This window comes from Vipera ursinii, assembly GCF_947247035.1.
Source record: "Vipera ursinii genome assembly, chromosome: Z".
In the NCBI taxonomy this organism is placed as follows: Eukaryota; Metazoa; Chordata; class Lepidosauria; order Squamata; family Viperidae; genus Vipera; species Vipera ursinii.
Genome location: NC_139517.1, coordinates 109,920,232 through 109,934,986, shown reverse-complemented (window position 1 = coordinate 109,934,986; position 14,755 = coordinate 109,920,232).

Genomic DNA, 14,755 nt, shown 5'->3' with positions numbered 1-14,755 from the left:
AGTTTTGAAAAGCACAGAGGATGGCAGGATCTCCTCCTCTCTCCTACCCCTCCCATCTGTCCCTTTGGTAAGAGGAAGTTATTATCTGCGATAAAAGCCATTGTTGACATTAGAAATACAGATTCAAGGACCCAGACGGGAAATTTAATAAAAAGAAAACAAATGTCAGAGGGAAAGGAGAGGCTAACAGTATGGCAAAGCAAAGCCAGATGCAGTCGTAAAAATCTGCCCCCAGGCAAACTGGGGGTGCCGACATTGGGGCCTGGATTTCTGGCTGGCTTGTTCATTGCCTGGGACAGGGATGACGATGATCAGACAGAAATGTGGGGCGGGTGGGGAGGCATCAAAGGAGGGGGGGTGGACTCATGCCCTTGGGCTGCAGAGAAGCAAGGATCATTATGTCTCTCAAGCTGATGTATGGTGTCACTCAGAGGAGGGAAGATCAACCAAAGACACGTTTTTCACCTTGTGTGGTTTCACAATGTCTTCCCGGATTCACTTTCCTTCTCGGCGCCCCCCCCCCACAGCCTCCTCCCCTTAGCTATTCTTTTATTAAGAGCTTCTGTACCCAGAACTCTTAAAATCTTAAAGGCAGAGTTTCCCTGAGGAAAGTACTAACAGCAGGATGCTTGCTGATGGTTTCAAATATCTCCCAGTCTTTATTGCATTTATGTCTCTCGCATTCCTACCAGCAGATCAAGGCCGAGCGGAAGATTCTTGGGCCCCCATTTGCAGTTATGCATTTTACCCTCAGAACAATCCTGACAGGTAAATTAGAGAGAGAGAAAGCACAACTCTCTTCAGATCAACAACCTGGCTGTGCTGGGATTTGAAACCAGCTCTCTTAGCTCTAAAGTAATATGAACTTTTAGTTTAACTTTTTTATATTAAAGAAGGTAGGCTAACAAAGAAAGAATTTTCTAGTGCAAACTATATTCCCCTACCCCAAATAAATAGTCAAAATCAAATTAAACATTCTACAAACAAAAAAGGCACCTTAGAAGTACACAACATACAAAAAGTACAGTAATGCCACTACTAACACAAAAATGCTTTTTTGGCAAACCCCCCCCCCAAATGTTAACTAAAGGGATTCATGACAACATGAACAAAGTACTCATTATAAAACACCCAGGAAAATAGAAATGCCATTGCTTAGTATTGAAACATTAATAAAGGGGCATGGGGCTATCACTGTTTGGGCCCTGCCAATAAATCTCCAGATTGTATCTAAGAATAAGGAACTTTGACTTCAGATATTAACATAAAAAAGATGCTTTCATGTTAAACTGTATGAAGGTAGAGATTTTTGCAGGTGGGTAAGCTTTGTGGAAACCATGCATATCAAGACAGGGTCACAATAAAAATGAACAAGGCCAGGAATTTAGGAATCTACTTCCCCCACCCCCACTACAAATTTTGAAATAAAGGCTATTTTTTTGCCCGAGAGCTATGATTCTTTTGATTTATTTATTTAAATATTTGATTGATTGATTGAATTGATTGAATTTATGTAGTTGCTCATCTCACATAATAGTGATTTGCCTTTATGTGACAAACAGTGTACAGTGACTTATGACCACAGTTGGGATCAGAATTCCCACTGCTTAGCAAAATGGTTGCTAAGCAAGTTGAGGCTGATTTTATGACCCTTTTGTTAAGTGAATCACTGTGATTGTTAAGTGAATCACACAGTCCTTAAGTGAATCTGGCTTCCCCCATTGACCTTGTTGGTTGGAAGCTGGCTGGAAAGGTTACAAATAGAAATCCCATGATCCTCATGTGCTGGAACTGACATAAATACATGCTGGTTGCCAAGTACTTGAATGTTAACCTCCAGTTCAAGAATCCAAATAAAAATTCAGGTTCATTCCGTCTCCGAAATCTTACTGTTTATTTGAATACATGGTAATGTCAAAGCAAAACTAACTCTGAGGTTCCAACACCAATTCATAGATTTAAACAATAATTTCCCCAGCCAAACCCCCAAAGTCCTATGTAGTCCATATAAACAAGTTCACTTTGTTATGGGAACTGTCTGCTTCAAATCCACACCTGTTATGGTGTCCTTGAAAAGGTTTCAGTCTCTCACGGTCTTCAGTGGAATCATAGAAGTTTCATTTCTCCATCTAAACCGCTTGAAAGTAAATCTACCCCCTTATTCTAAAGGCAAGTTGAAACATAGAGACATGTAGCTGCCAAGTTTCATCCTTGACACTGAAGTTTGATCACTTGACTGTGGGTATCTGCAACAGTTGTAAGAACCTGGACTGGTTGTAACCTCAAATATTGTAAGTTGTAAGTTGAGAACCACCTATAGAATCTTAAACTAATTTAATGATTTTTGGGGGGTGGGGAGGAAGAATCTTCTTCACAGAAAAAACTACAAGTTTATATGTAGGATGAGTCCCACTTATTGCATTCTCACCTATGCCCCAAGATTAAATCAAGACCTGATCACCAAATGGTTTGTAGGCCTTTGAGATGGTAACAGCAGAGAAAGCAACACAGTATTCAGTCTGGAGAAATTCAGACTCAGGAGTATTTTTAATTTCAAAAATTCCAATTCAAAATTCTAATTTAAAATTAGGAACCCATGAAAGCCAAGATCAATTCCTTGAAAGTTCACTGGGTTACTGTGAAGTAACCACTCTATTTCAGCCCAATCTACTTCTCAGGTTAATTTTTCTCTGTATGTTGAGCTGGGACGGGGGTGGGTGGGTGTTTGGGAACTGCAGAAAGAAAAATCTAAAGTCTTGGGGGTAAAACACCACATGAATAAAACAAATTTTAAAAAAGTAAATTCAACACACCTAACCAAACAAAATTATTGCAAATATTAGCAATGCAATTTGGTGGAGGATTTTAGGCCTATAAGAAAGGATTCAGGTGCTACAGAAGGCCGTTCAGGTAGTGGGAAGAAAAAATAAATTATGTTTCATTTTTTTAAAGGCATAGTTGCATGCCACTACTCCAACTCTGCATTTTTACAATAAATCTAAGATGCCAAGCCACTCTAGAAAGGCTTTGATGAGAGTCAAGTCTTCTCATCCCTTCATATAAAGAAAGCCAGATTCTATCGTTTGAAAGTACCTGCTACCAGGCAGGTTGAATTATCCATCATAAATTGCCTTATGCAGTTCCATCTGGAAGCACCCTGCTTTTGCTTGAGACTTCAAACAAACTTTATAAAGAACAGCTCTGGATCCAGGTATTGAGTGTCTTTGTAAGTTGCCTTCTGCAACTTGGAAGCATATCCATATACATTAGAAGGAGAAGGGATAAATGGTGTGACCTTGATACATGGTTGGTTCTGGAAAAGGTACTGAAACTCTTAAATCCTGGAAATGAGAGGGCCAGATTAAAAGTTAGCTCAGACTAACACCTCTCCCTTTTTCCCCATTGTAGAGCTTCAAGAAAAAGCAAAGCAGGAAAAATGTATAATGTTCCTATCATTCCTCTAATCCAGAACCTCCTATTTTCCCTCAGGGCTCCAAAAATAGTTTGTGAGAGTAGAAAACCAAGTTTAGAATGAAAAAGATAAAGCTGTAAAGAAGTGGGGCAATTAAACATAGAGGATTGGCAGTGCCTCATCTTGTTCTTACTTCTTTTTCTGGCATATTTCCCTGCCCTTTACTTTGACACGGAATGAGTAATTTATTTGCTCAGAGATTCTGTTTGCTTCCAATACTGTTGACTTCTTTGGATTAACTTGCTATGTAAGAGCACAAATATAGAAGGACCAGAGAGAAAAACCACCATATTAGAAGACAAAAATATGTAGAACTATTTTTGTGCCATTGACATGTAAATGGTATACATATTTTTGTGTCATTGACATGTAAATGGTAGTCCAGAGGTGGACAAACTATGGCACCATAGACCACTGATTGCATTCCCTGTTCCCAGTTTATAGCGCCCTCAAATCATGCTGCTGAACATTTTGTGAAGACACAACTGATGGTAGTGTTTTCACCTAAAAATAAAAAATAAAAACCTAAAGAAATGCATGACTATATCTCAATGAAGCCTCTATGTAACTAGGCAAACAACATTGTCTGACCTTGTATTTGTTACATGGAAGCATACAACTAGATTACTTGGAGCAGAAATCAGCCTCATAAACATTGCACAGAGTGTCACTTAATTCCCAGCCTCATGATAAAAAATATTGTAGTGCTGCAAAAGTAACGAAGGACAATCCACTATAACACAAGTTTGGATAATCTCCAAATTTCGTGGTTCAAGATAGAAAGTTTGGTATTGAAAAGAAAGGGATATGATAGGCAGCATATCCATGGATTGTTCAAGAATTCAAATGTGGGAATCATTTGAAATTAGGCATCCTTTGGAATCTGCTTTAGAAATTATGAAACTCAGTGTTAGGATCAATTGTTGTAGAACACAGCTTTGATGGCATACAGCATATCTGATGTTGTCCAGAACACTGGTTTTAGTTTCCATAATATTTAGCAGGCATTGGTTGTTTTGGCTATGTCTTCTGGGAATTGGAGTCTGTACTTTGAAGAGTAGAAGATAGGGCAGGTTGCTTTAGAGAGTAACATCAGGCATCAAGCTAACTTTGACATCTCTGTTTAGCAAAAACAAATCAGAAACTGAGCACAAGTTATTATTCTACATAACAGCGCTATTCACACATTGGCTAGCTTAGTTATATATTACACGGGAGTTTCATAAATGAACTTCCAGATATTTTGTTCTTTCTGAAAAAGATGTTTTGTGTCCCACAATTTAATCAACATTACAGTCCAGGAAAACAGGTATCTTACTCATTCCCTTCCCAACTCACATTAAATTGGTATTAGGCATAGGTAAAATGTATGGGTTATATTTGCCTCTCCACAACTAGTAAAAAATTAGATGCTTCAGACTTCAGAAAAGATTCATTCCCTGTTAGTTTTCCCTTTATGTTTTTGGGGAGGAAAAACAAAATAAGATGTTCCCAGCTTGACATATCTTTAATCAACAGTATTTAGTGGAATGTACATTTACAGCTCAGTTTTGATCATTCTGAGCATTTTTGCCAGTGAAATTTCATCTGACCAGAGTTGATGTCGATAATCAAATGCAGTCATAACTAAGAATCAGTTGCCACATTTTTTTTCAAGAGCAATATGCCATGACTGTTGGTTTTTTTCAGATATTATAGGAACAACTCTTCATTAAAAAATGAAAAGAAGATGAAATTAGTTCTGCAACAGCAGTTAGCTTAACCACTTTCTCTCTCCTGTAATTATTCACATAATGAGTTTGGGATTTAAAGCTCACAAACAAAATTGGTCTTAGAAAATGCCTACCATGGGCTGGCTCTGTTCCTCTAAGTTGCTGGCCCACTTGAGAAGGCCTGAGTCAAATGGACTGTGAGAATAATTCAGGCAGAAAGAAGGAGGAAAATGGACAGTCAGGGAATATTTCGACAAGAAGTATCTCAGCACGCAGAAGGAATGGGGAGAAAAAAGCACCCCAGAAGTATTTTCCTCTGTTTAGTGACTGATTAAAGTTCCGTCAGTCACCCTTTCCCCCACTGTCACATGGCTGAACTTTGGGTGCTCAGTAACCGGGCCATGTTTACAGCTATTTGCAGTGTTCCACAATCACATGATGTGCTTTACAAAGGTTTTGCCCCAAACTGGCATTTACCTCTGGTTTTCAGCAAAATTGTGTCCATAGGTAAAGGTTCCCCCGCACATGCATGCTAGTCGTTTCCAACTCTAGGGGCTGGTGCTCATCTCCGTTTCAAAGCCGAAGAGCCACTGCCTGTCCGAGGACGTCTCCGTGGTCATGTGGCCGGCATGACTAGACGCCAAAGGCGCACAGAACGCTGTTACCTTCCCACCGTAGTGGTCCCTATTTTTCTACTTGCATTTTTACGTGCTTTCGAACTGCTAGGTGGGCAGAAGCTGGGATGAGTAACAGGCGCTCACTCTGCTATGCGGCACTCGGGATTCAACCCGCCAAACTGCCGATCTTCTGATCGACAAGCTCAGCGTCCTAACCCACTGAGCCACCGCGTCCCTATGTCCATAGTGAGCCATTAGTTTGCTTAATGACTATGGCATTTGCCTAACAACTGTGGTGGCCTCTTTACAAATGCTAGGTTTGCTTAATGACTGTCACAAAAAGTGTCATGTGACTGGCGCACTGTACAACTATCATACGTTATGCCCATTATAGGCAGGGTCTATAATGGTCACAAGTCAAGGACTACCTGTACTGTAACCTTACAGCTAAGGTAGTATTAATAAGGGGTCTTTGGTGCTGAGCTTGGTTGTTTTCTTGCAGATGTTTCATTACTCAGAGTGAGTAATATTATCAGTGCTGGTGTTAGTATTCATGGTTTTGGTTTCTTGTCCGAGTTATCATGAAGAGTTGACATCTTCCCCCCTTCCTGAACCTTATCCTTTGCATCTTTGGAGAGGCAGGTAAACAGGAGGTCCAGCATGTTCTAATCACAAGTACAGCAGACTCTTGGGACACCAGTTAATAAAAGGTTAACCCATTATCCATTATGCAGCAGGTTCTTTATTCACATAAACAAGGAGTCTTTCTGAAAAGATCTGCACTGACTGGCGACAGCTCTCCAGAGGTACAGGGAAGGGAGACTTTCCCAGCCCTACCTAGAAATTCATGCAGAGCAGGTTCTATTCTACTGAGGGCTTAATTACAAAGTTGATTAAGTACATGCCTTGTAGTCAAGTCAAGGGATTGTAATTAAAAATAATAATCTAGTACAGAAGAGATTGGAATAGAGGAGATTACCTCTTTTTCTCAGGCAATAATATTAGTGTCATATTTGCTATATCCTGTATATTGTGATTTTTAATAGAAAAAAAATCTATGTATGGACTGGCGCAAGTGATTTTCCATTGAGGAGAAAACAGAAAAACAGAGTAAATTTTCTTCTCTTCTTCAAAAACTCTGATCCCAAAGGAATCTCACTCTATTTTTTGGGGGGAGGGAAAGGATCAAATATGGGAAGAGGTCTCATATTTGAAACACTAGAAAAATACATGCTATGCATGCAACAATGAAAAAAAAACAACTCCCATGAAAGGGCTGCAGGCAGTACAAATAATACTGTGGACTGTTAGAATGTCACTTTGACCCAAAGCAATTGTCTATGAAAAGTCTCAAGGGGGGAGGAGTGTTTACTTGATACTGTGGCTTGTGCAACCAGTTTAACCAGGTCAGTTAAAGATCTAGCAGTGCATTGCAACAACCCAGTACACTTGGTTAGTTTTCACTTTGGCCAGTTTTTTTATAGCTTAGTAAGAGCTACCAGGATGCAAAATTAGAGATGACTATTATTAGGACCCCAAAGAATATAGCCCATTTGACCAAATTCTGATTCAATTCCCTGTGTAAAGCCACAAAGTAGGTTGATTTAGAAACCATGTAAAGAATCTTGTCCAAATGTTGGTCATAACTAGTACCTTGAATTGAACCAGAAGCAAACTGACATCCCATGAAACTCACACAGCAGAAGTTATTACATACGGCATTTTTGAGGCACCCAAAATTGCTCACAGGGCCACATTCTGTATCAGCTGAAACTTCTGAATACTTTTCAAGATGTTGTAGTATAGCCACCCCTAATGTAGAGACCTAGAGTCTTGGATGTTGATTTACTGTAAGCCTAACCCTTGCCCAGGGAAGAAAACCATCACGAGACATTCTTCTGTTTTAACTTTTTTTTCCTTGTTGCTTTTTGGAGTTTTCATCCTGCTTTTATGAGATGGCAGCATTTGGGAGGGGGTGTAGCTGCCCCCTTCCCCCCCCCAAGCCATCAGCTGAGCAAGACACCTTCCTGCCCACTGACCCACCCACCAGAGACCGCCTGGATCTCCTCCAACCCTGCCTGGCCCGCACAGGCATCCCTCCCCAGGAGCAACATCAAGCTGGCCACGCCCATCCTGGCCGTGCCCACCCAGTCTGCCAAGACCACTGTAGCCACGCCTACCCAGCAGACCACACCCACCCAGCAGACCACGCCCACCCAGCACCCGGCGATACATAAGTGGGTTTTGGGTTGCAGTTTGGGCACTCAGTCTCTAAAAGTTTTGCCACCACTGCTATATAGCAAATTAAACATTTACAGGGAGCCTTTTTGGAACTTTTCAGTTACAAAGTCCAAGTGGAACTTCGATGAGGATTTAGGATAGATTTGAACATTTTGTTGGGAGGAGGAAAAGTCACTTATTAGCTAATAGTTTCTTAATCATCGGAGTTGTGCCAATGGTTTCTGATGCTCCCTGTGCTTCTAACGTGAGCAAAATAATTATATGTTGCACTCTTTAGAAGACTCCTTACAAGTTTTCAATCCAGGTCATTGGTTTAGTAGTTGAGAATCTAAAATCAATCTGTTGAAGATGTTCTGGGAAAGACCTAAACTGATTTATATGCTCCATCAACTGAGAAAATACTAAGGCTACTGTTCAAGGTGCTAGTCCTGAAACTAGGAACATATGATGCCTAGGCTTCCTTTAGGCATGACAGCCAGCTGGGTGACTTTGGGCCAGTCACCCTCTCCTAGCCCAATCTATGTCACAGGAAAATATGAAGCAGGGATATTAGGTATGTTCACTACCCTGAGATATAAATAAAACTGGGATTAAAAAAATCTACCAACAATTGATTTAAGAGAGATTTGATACCTATCTGATGAGGCAATGGGGCAAGGGATAAATTCAGATCTGCTCGTCACCTGGGGGCTTTAATTCGGTACAGATATTGTCCAAAGATCCAAAATCTGATTTATTCATATGTCTTCCTTCAAATAAGGAACTTTATTAAGGAAATATGTTAAATGGAAACATATACGTATTTCTCTTCAAAATGCAGGCCACATTGTAGATCTGTTTCGGTATTTTTATGCCTAGCAGGTGCTCTCAAAGTAACAATTTGGAAAAAAAAAATCTGGGAAATTTGGTTTACAAGGACTTTACCCTTTTGTGGAAGTTATCCTCTCAAAATGAACCCTTGCTGGATTGCCAGCATGTTGGGTTCAGGAACAGAATATTTCAGACTTAATCCTCCTGCTGTTTAATGGTTGCTCATGAGGGTGAATATTAGATTCTGGCAGTTCTCTCTCCCTTTATCCGCCATCATCCCTCAGTTGGGCAAGCTGTGGCTTCATGAATGAGGACTTCGCCATGGCTTCTAATTGATGATAACTTTATTGTCACTTTGAATGTACACCAATTGGCATACATCAAAATGAAATTTCGTTGCATACCGCTCTCAAAGGGTCACCACCTCCGATATATATTCCTTGTTCAGGGCCCGCTCAAATTTCACATTGTCCATTTTAGTCTCTAGGGAGTGAACGATGGCACACAGGACAGATGGAAATGGGGCTCCATGTGGATTAGCCCTCAAGTTAGCTTGTATTCTGACAACCTCGTCTTCTTTCCTTTTTCTGATCCCGACTCTTCCACCTTTTCCTTTAAGAGGCCTTGCTTCTTTTCGCCCCTGGAGCACGCTGCTGCCGCCGCCACCAACTCCTCCAAAAGCCTCTCTCTCTAATTACAGTTACCAAGCCAGGAACTGATGTACAAATGGGGCATCTAGTTAGAGATTTTTCCTTTCTAAATTGAATGTTTTAAATGTAAAATATCTTGTGACACTGAAAGAAATAAAGCTACAATCTTTGGCTCACTGCCTGAAAGCAGGACCACTGTTTTATTAGCTTTGTGACACATTCCACTTGGCCTCAGTTTTGCTAACCTCTTTTTTTATATAAAGAAAATATATGCTGAGATTGGAGACATGCTGCAAGATTTATATGGGAAGTCAATGACCACAGAAGTGAACGTCTTCCATACTTTGTGGGTGTATTTGCAAGTATCTGTATATTCTCCTTTTAGGTAATCCTTGAATTATGACTACAATTGGGACCAGAACTTCCATTGCTAAGTGAAGCAGTTGTTGAGTTGCACCTAATTTTACAAACTCTTCAGCTGCAGTTGTTAAGTGAATCATGCAGTTGTTAAGGGTATATACTCCATTGACTTTGCTTGTCAGAAACCCTCTGGGAAGGTGACCCCAGGATGCTGCAATTGTCATGAATGTATGCTATTACAAATCAGTCAAATTTTGACCAATTGACCAATGGCTGTAAACCATTTTTTCAGTGCTGTTGTATTGTGGTCACTAAGCAAATGATGTAGTGCATTTTTAAAAATATGCCATAGAACCTGATTTACTAATAGATTGCCTGGATTTCACCCACCAAATAACTTTTTGCATTAAAGGATGTTGTGGAGTGCATAATACATTTCCCCAAATATTAATCAAGGGGGGGAAAGTGAAATCCACAATCCTGAACATAGGGGGACTTTCATGAGTAGAACAGCCCAAACCTTTAGCTGCCTGTTTCAGTTTTTGTCTAGTAATAGTCAAAAGTGAGACAATGGCCAATGATGTGCCCGTCTCCCATGTGAAACAATTGCAGTAATATTTAATAATGAAACTACCAGCCTCTCTTATCTACTAAAGTGAGCAATGATGTGAAATGAAGGAAGAACACCCTGCTTAAAATTTAATGTTCCTCTTGAGCTGTGTTTCTCAACGTTGACAACTTATTTATGTACGGACCTCAAATCTCAGAACTGGCTGTCTGGGGAAGCCTGGGAGTTGACGTCCATACGTTTTCAAGATGCCAACATTGAAAAACAACTAGCTAATGAGAAGTTGGATTTTTAAAATGTGCTGTAAATGCCTTTGTCCCTGCATTTCAGGCAAACAGACAGAAGGATAAAGGCAAAAACTATTGACTTATTTTCTCCTTGTTGTGTGAAACAGTGATAAGGTTCTTGTTGTGTCCATCACCTCGCAAAGCCACCCTCTTTCTTTGAAAGGGAAGGTCTCTGAAAAGGGGGTACAGAGAGTAGCAAGTATTAAGAACAACGTAGAAATAACTTAGTCATCATTATCAAGATGCATCCTGCAAAGATGACAAGTAAGATAAATGTACAGGAATGTTCCTTATTATATAGTCCTCCTCTTTACCATTAAGTGTCTTCCCCATTCTGAGTTGTGTGGGTATGTGTATATTTGTGTGTGCGTTACAAATTAATCGGAACACCAACTTTCTATAAAGGCTATTTATAATGCTTTGAGCCTTCTTTTCCCCCCAGGTTTTTATGGCAAATGTTGCTTTGATTTATTCTATGTATCGTTGCAGAATTGACTTGTGATGCTATCTTTCATGATTAAACATACCCGCACCCGCACCAGCAGCGAAATATCAAGAGGACATGGAGCTGCTGGACGCCATCCAGCAGTAGCACTAAATAACTTATGAAAATGGTTCGTTATGTTTTTGCTGCAACTGAAACTAAATCTGGAGGTGAAAAGACAATCAACAAAGCCGCAATGTTAAGGCTCTTGAAATAGAAAACAGCTGTCTCCAGAGAAAGTGGTGGAGAGATCACTTTGAGGAGCAGATAGAGGCAACAGAAGCAGTTCGGCTCCAGCTATGATTCTCCAGCCCAAAGAACCTTCAACTGATTAGAGGCAAACCTCACCTGAATAATGAAATGTCTGCAAGAAGACAGCCAGGCTCAGAGACCACCAAGGGCCCTACAGTCATCTCTGATCTACAAATAGTTTCTTCTACCGGTACATATTAGGTAAAGGTAAAGGTTCCCCCGCACATGTGTGCTAGTCGTTTCCGACTCTAGGGGCCGGTGCTCATCTCCGTTTCAAAGCCGAAGAGCCAGCGCTTGTCCGAGGACGTCTCCGTGGTCATGTGGCCGGCATGACTAGATGCCAAAGGTGCACGGAACGCTGTTACCTTCCCACCGTAGTGGTCCCTATTTTTCTACTTGCATTTTTACGTGCTTTCAAACTGCTAGGTTGGCAGAAGCTGGGACGAGTAACAGGCGCTCACTCTGTTACGCGGCACTCGGGATTCGACCCACCAAACTGCCGACCATCTGATCGACAAGCTCAGCGTCCTAACCCACTGAGCCACCGTGTCCCTATTACTGGAATAATAATTACATATTACATGTAAACAAAAACACTAAATTTGAAAAAAAAATCTTAGAAATACCCCCCACTACTCAAAGGAAATGATTTGAGGGGGGAAAAATCTCTTCATACACTACCTTTACATACTTAATTAAAATTGCACTAGTTTTAATATAATTAATTTCAATTCATGTTTGTATGATAAATATTACTGAAAAGTCATCTTGGGTATTTATTTATGCCGATAGATACTTTCCTACTCAAAATTCTACATTTTCAACCAAGCAAGCTCATCTGCCCCAACACCCATCTTAGGGAGATATTTACACGAGCGAAATTCGAACAGCTTGACACAATGGTCAGATATGGGAGATTTCATTCTATACCCTACAATGAGCCTCTATGCATCTGCAGAGTAGAAGACCTGGCTCACATCCTATTTGATGTTGCCTGTATAAGAAGGTGAGAGACAGGTACCTCGGTCTATATACCAAATGATTGACCCATTGGGATCCCCATATCAAAACAACTTACCTTATGTTCGGCTTGAAAATAACATTTAACGCAGCACAGTACTTAAACAAACTGGTTCAGTTGAGATCTGCATATGCGGGACTGATTGGGGTAGATTGCAAGGGTGACTCCAAAATATAATTTCATAATATTTTTACCTATATCTTAAATTATTGTACTCTATTACAATTTCATTTTAGATGGTATTTTATTCCAATTTTATTTTAAATCGTATTCTATTCCAATTCCATTTTAAATTGTATTTTATCAAATTCCATTTTAAATTGTTTTTATCAAATTTTAGTACTAATTTGTCACTGGAACTTTGCACTTTGATATGGCCCAAGGGCTAATCAATAAAGACTTATTATTACCAACACCCAATTGATTACACATACCAATAACTGCCAAGTCCAGTCTCCAAATATTTTTTTAAAAAAATATGTCCAAGTCAAAGCCAAAAAGGATGACAATATTGATACAGTTGTGCAGTAAGGTGGAGAGATGGATAAGATGTGTATGGGTCTTCTCAGGGAATGGAGATTGAAAAGTCAAGGTGGTGGCTACAACCAAAATTGTTAATTTAGCAACAATGGCTAAATTAACAGCTCATATGAGAGAAATGTATCTGGAGAAATTTATCTACAACTGGAAGCCTTTTGTCGACATTTTGCAGGAGATGGGACAAATCAAATTATAACTGCTTAAACTTTTTTTTTTTTTTTTGCAAATGGCCGCTATAATATAGTGCTGAATTAAAAGCTGGATGTGTTTATTATATCCTTGGAAGAAGAAGGCAGAAGACATTCTTTGCATATATTTATTTATATCTTTCTGCGCTTTGATTTCTATCTTCTTTATCATTACCTGTCTTCTGGGAGTTTACTTTGCCTTAGTTTTATTTGTATGTTTTGTAAAAATTTAATAACGTTATTATAACAAAGCTGCTCCCTTTTGGATTCAGCTGCTTGTGAAGACCTCTGAATAAATGTTTCCTTTCACCCCATCTCCCTATCTCTGTTGGTTCTCTGTTTTATATTCTGTTAATCAGCATGCAGGGCCTATTCAACACACTCAGTTTTCATTACGAGCTTTTCCTCCATCTGATTTTTCCAGTAGAGGAAGGGAGGAGAAACCTGGTTCCCAATGACTCCAATCATCCATTGTTTACTTTTTCATTGCTGCAACTGCTTCTTAACTCATCTTTTGCATCCATCTCTGGGAACATTTTAAAACTGTTTCTTAGGAAAACCAGAAAGTAATCTCTCCTAGATAATGGATCTTATATCTTATCCTTTTAAATACAGTTGATTCTCATTATTCCTGATTCCGTATTTGTGAATTCCTCCGCTAACATATATTTGTAACAAAAAACAAAAACCCAATACAATACTTTATAGTACTTTCCCAGTCATTCACAAACATGCAGAGGGATGAAAATAATGAGTTGCCCAAGATGCATGTTCCCAGCTGAGGTTTCAGTGTTGAATAAGAATATTTCATTGTTAATAAGAATATTTCGGTGCTCATGGCAACTTTATATAATAGAACAGAAATTACCATTCACAATAAGAATGGACCATATCTCTGTTCCTCCCATTCCTTCTTTCATAGTAAGTTCATTCCAGTGGCGTAGCATGGGGGGTGCAGGGGGGGCCGGCCGCACCGGGCGCAACATCTGGGGGGGCGCCCATTAAGCTCGCCGGAGGGGGACGATTCCGCTTCGCCGAGGGTCGGTGGTAGTGGGGGGACGGCAGCCGGTCAAGCCCGGCAACGCGTCCAATCCCGCCGCCGGCACCGGCACCTCTCCGTCCGCCGACGCCCCGTTGGGATCAGGCCAAGGCGCGTTGGGACGGGGCAAAGAGAAGAGCAGCGCCGCTGCCGCCCTTTCCGTGCCGGATTCGCACCCGGGGCCAAAAAAAACCCAAAACAAAGGCGCCAAGGAGGGCCCGCTCAGCGGCGCTTCGGAAGGCCCGAGTGGGCTCTGCCGCTTCGTCTCCGCGATCGCGCGCGAAGCCAAGCTGGGGATGGAGGCAGCCGGCAAAGGCTCGGCTTACGAGCCTCGCGGAAGATCAGCCACCCACTCGCGGGAGGGGCGGAGCGGGACGCCGCAGTGTCCACGTGGCTCCGCGCCGTGGTTAATCCCCGCTGCACCTGCGGCTGCCATGGCGGGGGGAAAAGGAACGGCGGGTTAAGTTTTCGAGGGACGAGTTACTCACCTTTTTTTTATTTCCCTCCACCCCAC